This window comes from Podarcis raffonei, chromosome 9 (assembly GCF_027172205.1).
Source record: "Podarcis raffonei isolate rPodRaf1 chromosome 9, rPodRaf1.pri, whole genome shotgun sequence".
Classification (NCBI taxonomy): domain Eukaryota; kingdom Metazoa; phylum Chordata; class Lepidosauria; order Squamata; family Lacertidae; genus Podarcis; species Podarcis raffonei.
In genome coordinates, this window is record NC_070610.1 from 66,330,961 (window position 1) to 66,343,900 (window position 12,940).

General features: G+C 44.4%; 1 protein-coding gene across 4 annotated transcripts in view; it reads right to left on the reverse strand.

Annotated features, from left to right (window-relative positions):
* The window catches only part of ARHGAP24 (Rho GTPase activating protein 24), a 353,954-nt gene that overhangs the window by 116,711 nt on the left and 224,303 nt on the right, over positions 1 to 12,940 (reverse strand). Inside the window, exon 1 of one of the 4 annotated variants that reach the window (XM_053404172.1) lies at positions 7,155 to 7,584. The exons of the other annotated variants lie outside the window; for them this stretch is intronic. The gene's annotated coding sequence lies outside the window, so the exon portion shown is untranslated. Of the gene's footprint in view, positions 1 to 7,154; positions 7,585 to 12,940 lie in introns of those variants that run through there. 4 annotated transcript variants of the gene reach the window in all.

The following is a 12,940-nucleotide window of genomic DNA, read 5'->3' on the forward strand; positions in this document are numbered from 1 at the left end:
TTAAGTTACTGAAGGTAATGGGGCCCTTTATATGTCCAGCTGACCTTTGTCAACAACAAATTGTCGCTGTTTTTTGTGTTGAATATATGCTATATGGTAATTTATGGACCTAATAGGTATCTAAAGCCAGTTGTATATAACAAAATATGGATTTTATCAAAGTACACCCAGGTTTTTTCCCCTTTACATTTTTTTGGGGGGCCCAAGAGAGTGAGGCCTTAAGCTATAGCTTGTTTAGCTCATATGTAAATCCGGCACTTGCCCTGATGGATAACTTTGGGCACAAAAGTAGGTATACTGCTATAGAATCTACTTTCTTTGTTCTTGACTCAAGTTCTCATCATTCACAATATCAGTAAAGAAAAACAACCCTTTTATTTTTTCCAACGGCCACACTATTCTTTCCAACAGCCAGCCTCAAATTTAACTTTGTGTGTCAGTTATGTGTACCCATATAATCTGTTGTGATCAATTTCATTGATTCAACTACTTTTGGGCCATCCTGTATAACACTCTCCCCAACTGGTACTCAGATGCATACCAACTCAGATAGCGATCATGGCTAATAGAATCCTACCCACCCACCCTCCCACCCACCCACACGTGTCAGACACAATTGCTACATATCAAAACCAATTCCAATGCTTTCGAATTCATTCTGGAGAGGACACAACCCCCCTAGTGAGATTTCTTTTCTTTCTTTTTTTAAATATATTTTTTATTAAAGATTTCTTAGTTTACAAAAATATGTGCGTTGTCTCTTTCTTCAAGTTGTGTTTTCTACAGATCAGTTTCATTTGTTGTGAGACGTTAGGGTTACATACAGTGGTAGGTTAGGAAGAGAAGAGAATGGTGAGTGGGGTGGGGTCAGGTGGTTATGCCTCTATTCTTCTACTTAGTGTATGTGTGGGTATGGCTCCCCTTTCTTACATACATAGCCCAACAAGACAACAACAGGAATCCACTGACAGCATATGAATCAATCTGGCTAACCTGATTCAGAAACACACACACCGCTCATATACAAAAACAAATCTCACAACAGCCAACCAAAGACAATCAAGCACACCCTAAGCCACCTCAACCTCTCTCACCACCAAGGAAATACAGTGGTACCTCCAGTTGCAAGCAGGATCTATTCCAGAGCTCTGGTTGGATCCCAAAGTCTCCACAACCGGAGGGACAGCTTCTGTGCATGCGTGTGCAACAAAACCCAGAAAAATACTTCTGGGTTTGCCGTGTTCGCATCCTGAAGGATACGCAACCGGAGATGTGTGTATCCAGAGGTATCACTGTACAACAAACGAATAGTAAGAGAACCCAAACTCCTAGTGAAATTTCAAAGAGAAAGCAGCAAAGAAACACTTTGGCCCAGTGCAGCCCACAGAGAGAGCGCTGGAGCAACAAGTCACTTCTGCATTGAAACTTTATTTCCCTATCCAAGCCTGACTTCAGATGCTCTCTGGAAGCGACACAGCACCTTTCTGTTTGGTTTGCCACCTAGTGGCTAATGCTGAACAGGTAACAGAGCATTAAGCTGAACATCTATATATACTAAGGGCCCTGCACCTTAAAAGCATCCGAATCAAATGCATAAATCATCTCAATGATCCTTCCAACAGTTTCACAAAACAAGCTAGTAGTATTTATATAAATCATCCATGTATATCTATATACTGAATTTCTGAAAACCCTCCACATCGTTTATTAAGGTCAAGTCTGACTAGCCACTGGCCACAGTTTCTACCTCTCTAAGGTTCAGGTAGAACCCACCTCAGCACCACCCCTGCCCTGCAGTTCTGGGGTGCAAGTGCAGAAGTGACCAAGCATTCAAACCTAGAACTTCTTTCACACACAGTATATGGCTCAGATGGATGGTATCTTTAAAAAAGCTGGCAGTAGGGAAAATCAAGCAGTCCACCTGGCAGTTAAAATTCTTGTAGGATACAAATACTGTAACCCCCCTGGAACACTAGATGATGTAAACGATGTTCATAACATGGAAAAGAAAAAGGGAAGTAAGTGACTTTTATTTCCAGTAAAAGGTAAAGGTAAAGGGACCCCTGACCATTAGGTCCAGTCGTGACCGACTCTGGGGTTGTGGTGCTCATCTCGCTTTATTGGCCGGGGAAGCCAGCGTACAGCTTCTGGGTCAAGTGGCCAGCATGACTAAGCCACTTCTGGTGAACCAGAGCAGCGCATGGAAATGCCGTTTACCTTCCCGCTGGGATACCTATTTATCTACTTGCACTTTGATGTGCTTTCGAACTGCTAGGTTGGCAGGAGCAGGGACCGAGCAACAGGAGCTCACCCCGTCGCGGCAAGTCCTAGGCTCTGTGGTTTAACCCACAGCGCCACCCGCATCCCTTTTTATTTCCAGTACTTGACAGCAAAAATAACTTCAGCAGCAGCAGCAAAGTTAGCCCGGGATCTATTTTACAAGACTAAAATTGCCCCAGCAAGGGGCCAGATTGGGGTTCTATGTCTTTGCTAAACCTCCTGCAACCCTGGGTTAGGTTTGTGAACTTGATGAACAGCTGGAAAGGTCATTAAGGTACACCAAACTGCACCAGGACAACTTTCTTCTCGTGTTACCAAGATGGGTCATAGCCCACGAACAAGCTATGAGCAGCACAGACTTGCAAAGAAAAGGGTGAGAAGAGTGTTCTAGACATTCCAAAGTCAAGGAGATAAGAAATGTAACAAGCAGCGCAGTCCTGAATGCTGGAACAATGGTTCATTATAAAGCTGCTTGACACAGTGTCAGTCTACTTAGCCTCCCCTATCTAACCTGGTGCCCTCTAGACATAATCCATAATCCCCAACCAGTGGCTATGCTCCTCTGGGGTTGGCTGGAGTTCCAGTTCAACAATATCCAGAAGGCACCAGGTTGAGGAAAAGCTAGTCCGCTCTGATTGCCAGGAGATTCGTTTCACTGGCGTTGTGAGGGACTCAACCTGGGACCTCCTCCTTGTAAATCCCACACTGTACCACAGAGCAAAATTCAACTATGTTTTACTCAGAATAGACCCATTGAAATGAATAGCCATGATTAAGTTAAGTCCATTAATTTCAATAGGTCTGTTCTGAGTAACACTCAAGCTGTGCTAGATGTCCTACTCCTCCAAGCTCAGAACCTTTGCATGCTAGACCATCTTCCAAGATTTTGTGGGGACTGGGGCAGAGGGAGAGCGTAGGTATGGTCACTGACAGGCCCACGCAGAAGGGAGGGGAAGCCGGGTACACTTGCCCTGGGCCTCAGAAGGCTAAGCCAGTCAGCAGGGCGGGCACCCAGGAAACAGCTGCCTTTTTGTTTGGGTTTATAACTTTATTCTAACAAGGCTCCCACCCTGGGCCTCAGACAAGCTCTGCATGGACCAAGCCACTGAGGAATATAGAAGGGAGGAAACTGCACAATCACAGTTGCTGCCAGTTTCCTTAACTGCAAAAAAGGGTATTTCTTGCACCTGCTCCTCAATGAAGTCTGTTCTTTGCCTCCAGTGACAGCCATGTCAACACATTTCAAAAAGCTCTCTCACTCCCCCCTGGTTTTCAAATCTACTTTACCAAGGAATAAAAGTGTTTCTTCTGAACCATCCCTTTTCACTCTCCTGACCATATATTTTTATTCAACTCTGTCCAGCGTTTCCCTGCTCATGTTTACTTTGTGTATTCCGGTGCCATTCAGAACTTCCACTGGGTGGAAGAAGACGACGCTTCATACTATCACAACAGTGCCCTTCATGCTATCCCAACTAGGTTTGTTCTGAGAAAAATTCTAAGGGAATCACATCTCTAACTGATCTGGCTCTGAGATGTCATGCCCAATGTTGCTTCTCTCCCATGACCAAAGTGTGTCATTGTGCAGTCAAGGAAGTTAGCAGAGACTGCGGCCGAGAAAGGTATAAGCGCTGGCATTCTTCACAATCATTCCTGCTCAAGGGGAACAATATTTGCCCTGCCCCCGTGGCTTCACAGTTTGAAACAGCCGCACCAGAAATCACTGGTGCGCAAATATGCCAAAAGGACTCATCTAATGAAGCTTTTATGCTGCGGTACATTTCGCTGCAAAGTTTACTTTTTCCCTTAGCACCCGATAGACTGGTCCGTGACCAAATCCTTTGATGGAAACTCAGTTGTCGGCTGTCAGCTGAGGACTGCTACTTTATTTTGCATTCGAAAGGTTGAGCCGACTTTCCACACTGCGAAAAGGGTGAGCAATGCAAAGTCACCCTCTGCGGATGCTCCAAATTCATTCAACATAACAAGGCTGCACAAAGCCACAGCAGAACTGTGACAAATGGCAGAATAGCCTTTCTTGCTTTCCAAACAAAGACACAAGCAGCAGAGCTGCAACAGCTCTTATTAGTGGAAAGTGGACAAATGTGCCCTTTGAGGTTAATAACTCTTAAACTAAGGACTAAGCATCATTCACGCACATAAATAAGGCAGAAAACATTTACAGTAACTAGGCAATGCATAATGCGATGGGACATTTGGGCCGTAGCAATTCTAATTAACCTTCTCAGCTTGTTACTTGGGTTTTATTTTCCTGAAGTGTTTTGGTGATGTTTGTGCAGTGTGGATACATAATAGTAATCCCTTCTCAAGCACTCGCATGGTTTGCAAAAGTGGGTATGTATTATTGCTTTAGTGGTGGGCTCGAGGACAATAAATGAACTGCAGCAACACTTCACACATATCCAGGTCTGTCTGTTTTGGAACCTTCTGCCATATATAGAGTCAGCTGGCTCAAGTCATGGGGAGACATAATGGGAGCCAGCCAAGGATTCCTTGAGGACTGGGCCTAGACCAAAGGCTTTGCCTGGTGAGGTCTAAGAGAGCCAGTTCAAACAGAGAAAGGGTATCTTAAGCACAGCAGCTCTAAAACTATGGTCTAGGGATGTAAATCAGCTCCCCCTTTGGATAGGGACAAGACATCCTATATACTTACTTCAGGAAAAGTCATGCTGAAATTACAATGCGGTGGAATGAAAGCATCCACATATCTTTCATATCAGCCATCTTAGCTACTGTTTATAGAAGGTTTTGGAGCAGAATGATTTGGCCAAGACAAGGAGGAGTGGGATTTGTGGATTACATTAAGGCAGGTGTAAGGGACATTTGGTCCTCCAGATGTTTGCACAACTCCCATCATCCCTGGTCATTGGCCATGTTTACTGGGGCTGATGGGAGTTGTAGTTCAACAACATCTGGAGGGTTGAAGATTCCCCACACCTGCATTAAGGGATCACCTGTCTGCTAATTCGCACACTGCAACAGAACAAGAGAAAGTCAGGTTTTGTTTACCATGACTCTCAGAGTTAAGAAAAGAGGATAGTAGGGATGATGTCATTTCAGCCATGCTCCACAACACCTGCAATTATAGCTAGAAACATCTCAGGCACCTGGGATGCCCCTAGGATGGGTACCTTAATTATTCATTTTGCAGTTTCAAATTATACCTACCCTAAGAGCCTGTCATCACAAGATGCATAGTCAAATGACAAACAAATCAGCTGTTAACCGCCATGCTTGCTGTCTATTTCCGATTCCTTTTGCAGGAGTCTTCAGGAAGGCTGGGGCCAATCAGCTTTGGCATATACCCAGTATAGCAATATTCAGTCATCTATATAACGTGTGTGTGAATATATATGTGTATTTGTCTGTGTAATGGCCAATTGTTCCCTGACAGCCTCCCAATATTCTGCCATGCTGCTAGTGCAGCCAAGATTCAGTGGGCAGGTTTAGCTCACGTCTCAGTGGCGTTCCTGAATGCACCTCTCCATTCATTCCAACGCGAAAAGGTAAAGTACTACACTTAGGGAAAATATTAGAGTGGAGTGCAACATACCTTTATTTACCGAGCACACAAAGATGTACTCTGTGCTAAGAGGTCTTGTGATATGCAAACTCTCTCTGTGCAAATCCCTTCCCTATCTCGCTTCCAATTATTTATGGTAGTTTAAAAGGTAAGAGCAGATCAGTAACCCTTGTGGTTGTAGGGAGGGAGGGCACATGAAGATGTGTGGAAAGTTGTTGCTATCTGAATGTGGGTTCTGGTATGGGTCTTCTTCATAAAGATAAGTTTCCTTTCATACTGCCCAGTGCTTCATCTCTGTGCCTTTATACAGTACACCTGTTGAGAGCATCTGCTGATATTTGAGCCTACAGCATCCTCACTTATGCCATGAATAATAACACTTGGGGGGAAATCCCTAATTTGGGAGAAGGAGATTCCAAAGCAGCAAGAGAAATAAAATTACGTTGCAATAAAACTGGGTGCTATTTTCCTAAAGTTGCATGATTTATTCCAGTTACAAAGTTTGGATTTCCTGTTAGCAGGATTCAAGGACTAGGGAGTCCCAGGCCTCATCACCTTTGCTAGAATCCTATTTCACACACATCTCAAGTGCTGTTCGTTAGGTCATTGTGCCATAATTTTGAAATGGAGAGTTTGCATATGCCATACTAGCCTTATTAGTGAAGGTTATGCACATTTAAGCAGAGATATATCAGCTGACTTTTTTCATGTAGGCACTGCAGCAAGTGGCTATGTTTACACAGGTACATTATCTCAAACAAAAGGTAATTGTTACTGGGGCTACCCAAACATTCTTCACCTGTGTGTGTCAAAGTTACTGCTAGTTTACAGAGTTCAATTTTACTAATGGGAAACGACAATAATAAACCCTGAATGCAGTAAAAGGGGGTTGGGAATCCCGCAAGTTTCCCTCTAAAGTTTGAGTCAGTAATAAACACTGCACAATCCTAAATACAACATGCCCTCAAAATGAACACAGGGATACAGTCACAGGTGAGCAATGCATCTGCTAGGTTTTGAATGTCAAAGAGAGTTGCTGAAAAATATAATTTGCTTGAAAACAAATCAAGAAGCAAAACCCCATCACCTCCCCAGTTTGATTCTCCCAATCCTCAGCATCGAATCCGGTGTGTTGGGAAGGATTAGGGCACAGACAGATTTCTGAGTAAAGCCACACACAAAAGTCTTCTAGACTTTGGCAGGGTTTGGAATATATGAGATGTTGCTAGAGCTGAGGCAACAAGCATCGCCACACAGACACACACACCCGCCCCAAAGCAGCTGGAGCTGGAAACATGCAAGAAATTAAAAAGCAAGACTGAACTCTCACCTTCCTCAAGCAAGTATTCCCAGGGAAAGAAGAGCCAGCTACAAATGCGGGCACCTCCAGCGCTGCCAGCCCAAGCTGCTGCTGCTGCTGCTACTACGAGCCGCTTCCCAGCTCAGCCGGCTTTGCCTCTTGCACTCCCACTATCTGTGCGCTCGCTGCAATTTCTCCCATGACTCCATCGGACAGGAATGGCAACAACTTCTCTCTCACTAACACCGGTGTGGCACTGGCAACACACACACACGAAGAGAGAACTGTTGGGAGTCAGGTGGGGAAAGAAGGCAAGGGCGGTTGCAAGGTGAACAGTGGGAGCCCAAAGAGGGGAATGGGACCCCCGCCCCCGCCCTAAACGCCTTTGGAAAGGCTGGGCTTTGAAAGCAGCGCCGAGCTATATAAATCACAGCTTGAGACAAACGGGAGGTCAGGAGAGCAATGAATCAGAGAGTCCAAAAGGGGCACTGACTCCGAGCCAGCCTGCAGACACAAGAACCCTCTCCCGACTCCAGTCATAAACAAAACAGGGGAGAGAGGGGGAAAAACTTTTAGACTACAGAATTTGTCTTCAAGTACTGTGTAGCCAGAGCCATTGAGTTTTGATGGAAGTTAGGTGCTTGTTGTAATGGAGAGAGAGAAAGGTGGGAGAAAGCACTTCGGCTATTAAAGAAAGATCAGATGGAAGATGCCCATATACAGCTGTTTATTAAAAAGTCTACCATTTCGTGAAAAACTTATTTTGGACATAAGTGACTTTATACTTGTTTGATGTTTTGACTCAGTTCCCGCAGAAGGATTCCAAAGGAGGATGTTGGAAGGAAGTTTTTTCTCTCTCTCTCTCTCTGCTTTTTTCCAGATTTAATAGCTGATGGTTGCGAAAGGAATTTGTGGAATGAAAGCCTGAAAGTCTTAATCAGATGGTAGCTGCGAGTGACGGCGTGCTAAACTTAACTCCTACTTTTTCTCCTCCTCCTCCTCAGACACAGGATACAGGGTCAGCTGATTTCAATGGGGGGGGGGGGTTGCATGGGAAAGGCAAAGCAGTGGATTGTGTCCCAAGCGACTCAAAAGAATGGAACTTTGGAGAGAAGACCAATAAAAATGTGTGTGTGTTTCTGTGCATTTATATACAAAGCAAGGTAAGATTTAAAGAAGGAAAACAGTGCACTGAAAGTGCTGCAGAGAAATGTAAACACTCCCCCCATACATTAACAACACCTAGTATTAATTCTCTGCAGTCAAGATGTTTTACTTATGTGCATTGTTTGCCCTTAACTTACTGATCTCTTTGAAAAGACCCTCTGTTACAGTTTCAGTACAGCCACCCCGGTTCATTCCCACAGGCTGCAAAATCAAGTGGCTTATTGTGTAGGAACTAAAAATAGCTATTATTATTATTATTATTCAAGCACTTGCCGGAGTTACCCTTGGGCTGAATGCCATGTGACCAGGCAGCTAGTTAACTATCAGAGAGCAACAAGAGAGACTAAAAAGTGCCATTCAGACCATGGCTGAAAGCTAATCTGTAAGTGGAAATGGACCAGCAGAGATGTGCAGGGGGGAAATGGACTGAAGACTAACACAAAAAGAAGTGAACTGACTGCATCCTAAAACTCGTCCCCCCCCCAAAAAAAAATATATATCCTGAGAGCATCTTTTCATATTTTGACCCATCTTCACTAATAAAATAATAATAAACTAGTTGGATTAAGTTGAATGATTTTCCCATCCCACCCCTCTGCCAAAGGACCTTGGGAATCATACATCACTTGAAGGTCATGGGAAAGATTTTTTGGGGACCCTGAGTCATTTCACAGAACATAGGAAGTTGCCTCTTAAATAGAGAAATAGACTATTTGTCCATCCAGTCAAGGGACGTGGGTGGCGCTGTGGGTTAAACCACAGAGCCTAGGACTTGCCAATCAGAAGGTCGTGGTTCAAATCCCCGCGACGGGGTGAGCTCCCGTTGCTCGGTCCCTGCTCCTGCCAACCTAGCAGTTCGAAAGCATGTCAAAGTGCAAGTAGATAAATAGGTACCGCTCTGGCGGGAAGGTAAACGGCGTTTCCATGCGCTGCTCTGGTTCGCCAGAAGCGGCTTAGTCATGCTGGGCACATGACCCGGAAGCTGTATGCTGGCTCCCTCGGCCAATAAAGCGAGATGAGCACCGCAACCCGAGAGTCGGTCACGACTGGACCTAACGGTCAGGGGTCCCTTTACCTTTACCATCCAGTCCAGTAATGTCTATACTTATGGGCAGTAGCAGCCGTTTCCCATTGCTGGCTACCTCATTCTTCTAGCTAGACATGGCAGGGATTGAACTCGACACATTCTGCATGCAAAACAAGTGCTTCACCACTCTACAGTCCCACCCCTCAAACAAGGTAGGGGGAACCTGTGGTCCTCCAATGCTGGTCTCCATCAGCCCCAACCAGAATGGCCAATGGGATGATGGGAGTTATAGTTCAGGGCCACCAGTCTCCCATTCCAGTCTTCAACCATAAATCCCAAGGTTCTTTACTCGGGAATCATGAAGGTTAAGTAGTTTTGAAATCGTCAAGTTCACAGCGTGAGCATCCTCACATTCCCGCTGTGTTCGCCATGCTAAACACTACTACATCTTGAACGGTGGGTGGAGGAATTTGTTGTTGTTTAGTCTTTTAGTCGTGTCTGACTCTTTGTGACCCCATGGACCAGAGCACGCCAGGCACTCCTGTCTTCCACTGCCTCCCGCAGTTTGGTCAAACTCATGCTGGTAGCTTCGAGAACATTGTCCAAACATCTCATCCTCTGTCGTCCCCTTCTCCTTGTGCCTTCCATCTTTCCCAACATCAGGGTCTTTTCCAGAGAGTCTTCTCTTCTCATGAGGTGGCCAAAGTATTGGAGCCTCAGCTTCAGGATCTGTCCTTCCAGTGAGCACTCAGGGCTGATTTCCTTAAGAATGGAGAGGTTTGATCTTCTTGCAGTCCATGGACTCTCAAGAGTCTCCTCCAGTACAATAATTCAAAAGCATCAATTCTTCGGCGATCAGCCTTCTTTATGGTCCAGCTCTCACTTCCATACATCACTACTGGGAAAACCATAGCTTTAACTATACGAACCTTTGTTGGCAAGGTGATGTCTCTGCTTTTTAAGATGCTGTCTAGGTTTACTTATGGCAAAACAAGTCAAGGCAACGTTCTTGCAATTATCAATTGTTTGAATGGCTCTATAAAAGTAAATTTAAGGCAGAGTGGGCCAAATAGGAAGCAGAAGTTTTATTTTGAGTCAGACCATTGATCCATCTAGCTCAGTATCGCCTACGTTGACTGTCTAGAGTTTAAGATAGAGGACATTCCCAGATAGCTTAATAGGTAAAGCATGAGACTCTTAATCTTCAGGTTTGTGGGTTTGAGCCCCACTTTGGGCAAAAAGATTCCTGCATTGCAAAGGGTTGGATTAGATGAGCCTCTTCCTCCCTTCCAAGTCTACAATTCTATGATACTGTGATTCTGAGCTCCATCTGAAGATGCTGGGAATTGAATCTGGCACCTTCTGGATGTAAGCAGGTGATTTAACATGGATTTACAGCCCTTCATAAATCTGGATTGTGGAGGGTAGAAAGTCATCGAAGGTGCCATGTCTCAGCTAGGGCCAGGGCCTTTTCAGTACTGGCCCCGACTTGGTGGAATGCTCTGTCACAAGAAACTAGGGCCCTGCAGGACTTGACATCTTTCTGCAGGGCCTGCAAGACAGAGCTGTTCCGCCTGGCCTTTGGTTTGGACTCAGTCTGACCCTTATGTTGCCCTCCCCTTATGGTCTTGATCTATCAGCTACTTTTAAAATGAGGCTGCGTTTTAACCTGTATTTTAACCTGTATTTTAAATAGGTTTTTCTTTTCTTCCCCTATTATGTTTTTACTGGGATTTTATTGGTGTTAGCCGCCCTGAGCCCGGCTCTGGCCAGGGAGGGCTGGGTATAAATAAAATTATTATTATTATTATTATTATTATTATTATTATTAATAATAATAATTTCTAACTTGGCCCTCACTAGCAACATTTCTATATCATCTTCCCACCGAAGTACTCAAGCAGTTCCTATTTTACAAAAATGGCTTACAATCCAGGATACCTGATATGAGCACAGTCCTGATAGCTTTTTGAGAATTATTTGTGTGTAGTATCCAGGCTTTCACAGCAAAATGTTCATGACATTACGTTTTCCCTATTTACCATGAATGAAAGCTGTGGTTACTGTTGGTGTGCTAAGCAGCATTTTCATTAGCTTGCATCACAGTGGTGTTTGTTATATTGTAAAATGGGGATAATGTGTTTCACCTTAGAAGAGTAACTGTGTAAGTAGCATGGCTACAAACAGATCATCTTATGGGGCAGGCATCTAGGTCCTGTTCACTCTCAACAAAACAAGCAACTTCCAGCTCATATCTGCCTCTTTCATTCTCTCTCATCATCCTGGCAATCACTCATTAGCCTGTCACATTGGATGGACAATTGCTTGTTTTGGGTGTCAGATGTGCTCAGTTGAGTCACAAAGTTTTTATAGTTTTAGCACCTGTTAGCCTTGCAATGCCAACAAATCAATGGGAATGGGAGCTAGATTCCATTCCAGGGTCTGCACAAGCTGACTGTTAAAACACAGTCACGATTCAGAACCAAAATGCCATGCTACTTGTATTTAAGCTAGTTTCAGCCCAATCTTCTGTGCATTTACTTGGAAGTAGGGCAAACAGACAGTGTTCAGCTATGGCTACCTCTGAATATGTAGGATTGCAGTCTTTGTCCTATTGGGTTTAGCTGGAATAAACATGTATGTTAACTCTGTTATTATCTGGCAGAGAAAGGGAGTCACAAATTTAAAATAATTTGGAAAGTGATTAAAAATAAGTATCCAAATTATAAAAGATATACCGGCAACCCTGCTTGAAATCTTCCTTGCAATCAGTGATAGAGTTAGGAACACTTAAATCTCTTCAAATCAATGGGCTTTATTCTCTGTTGCATAGTGGCCAGTTTGTGCATCCCTTCTGTGAAGGAATTATTTCTTTAAAATAGGATTTATGTACCACTTAATCAACAAAAACAAAATATCATTGGGTGTCAGATATCAATGTTCAACTATTGAATATTGAAAATGAAATCAAACATTAGAAGCAGCTGTCCAAAGCAGAAACCAAATGCAATATATATTTCTGAGCAGCAAACAGCAACATCTAAACAGTACTGAATACATACTAATAGTCAGGGAACTGCCATCAGCTCAGAGGCGGGAGGTGGAAGGGCAATTGGGTTACAGGGAGCCGCCAAAGATCTTGAGAAGCAGTTCGTCCTCCGGGGAGGAGCGAAGCCACGCCTCCAGTGGGGAAGGGATGAAGGGCTCGGAGGATGCAGGGGAGAGCCACAGCGCCAAACCTGAGCAAAGCGGGGAGGGGGGCAGGTCCCCTTTGCCCATGCCCTTTCTGCGCAGTAGGCTCATGCACAGAGAGGGGAGGCGTAGGATGGGGGTCAAAAAGCTGCTCTGCCGGGGAAAGTTTAAGGGCCGCCCACTCCCAGATTCTGCTAGCGACTGAGCAGACATGGAATTGAGTCGGTCTGCACTTTGAACGTTTTGGACAAATAATAAAGCCTTGAAAAGGCCAACGGGGAGTCTTGCCCATTTGCTCTCGAGCAACCAAGCCGGCAATCATAACACTAATATTCAACAACAAAAATCTGAGTGGACTTTGGTGGTGATGATAATGACATAAGAGCCCTGTTGGATGAGACCAGTGGTCCATCTACTTCAGCATCTTGTT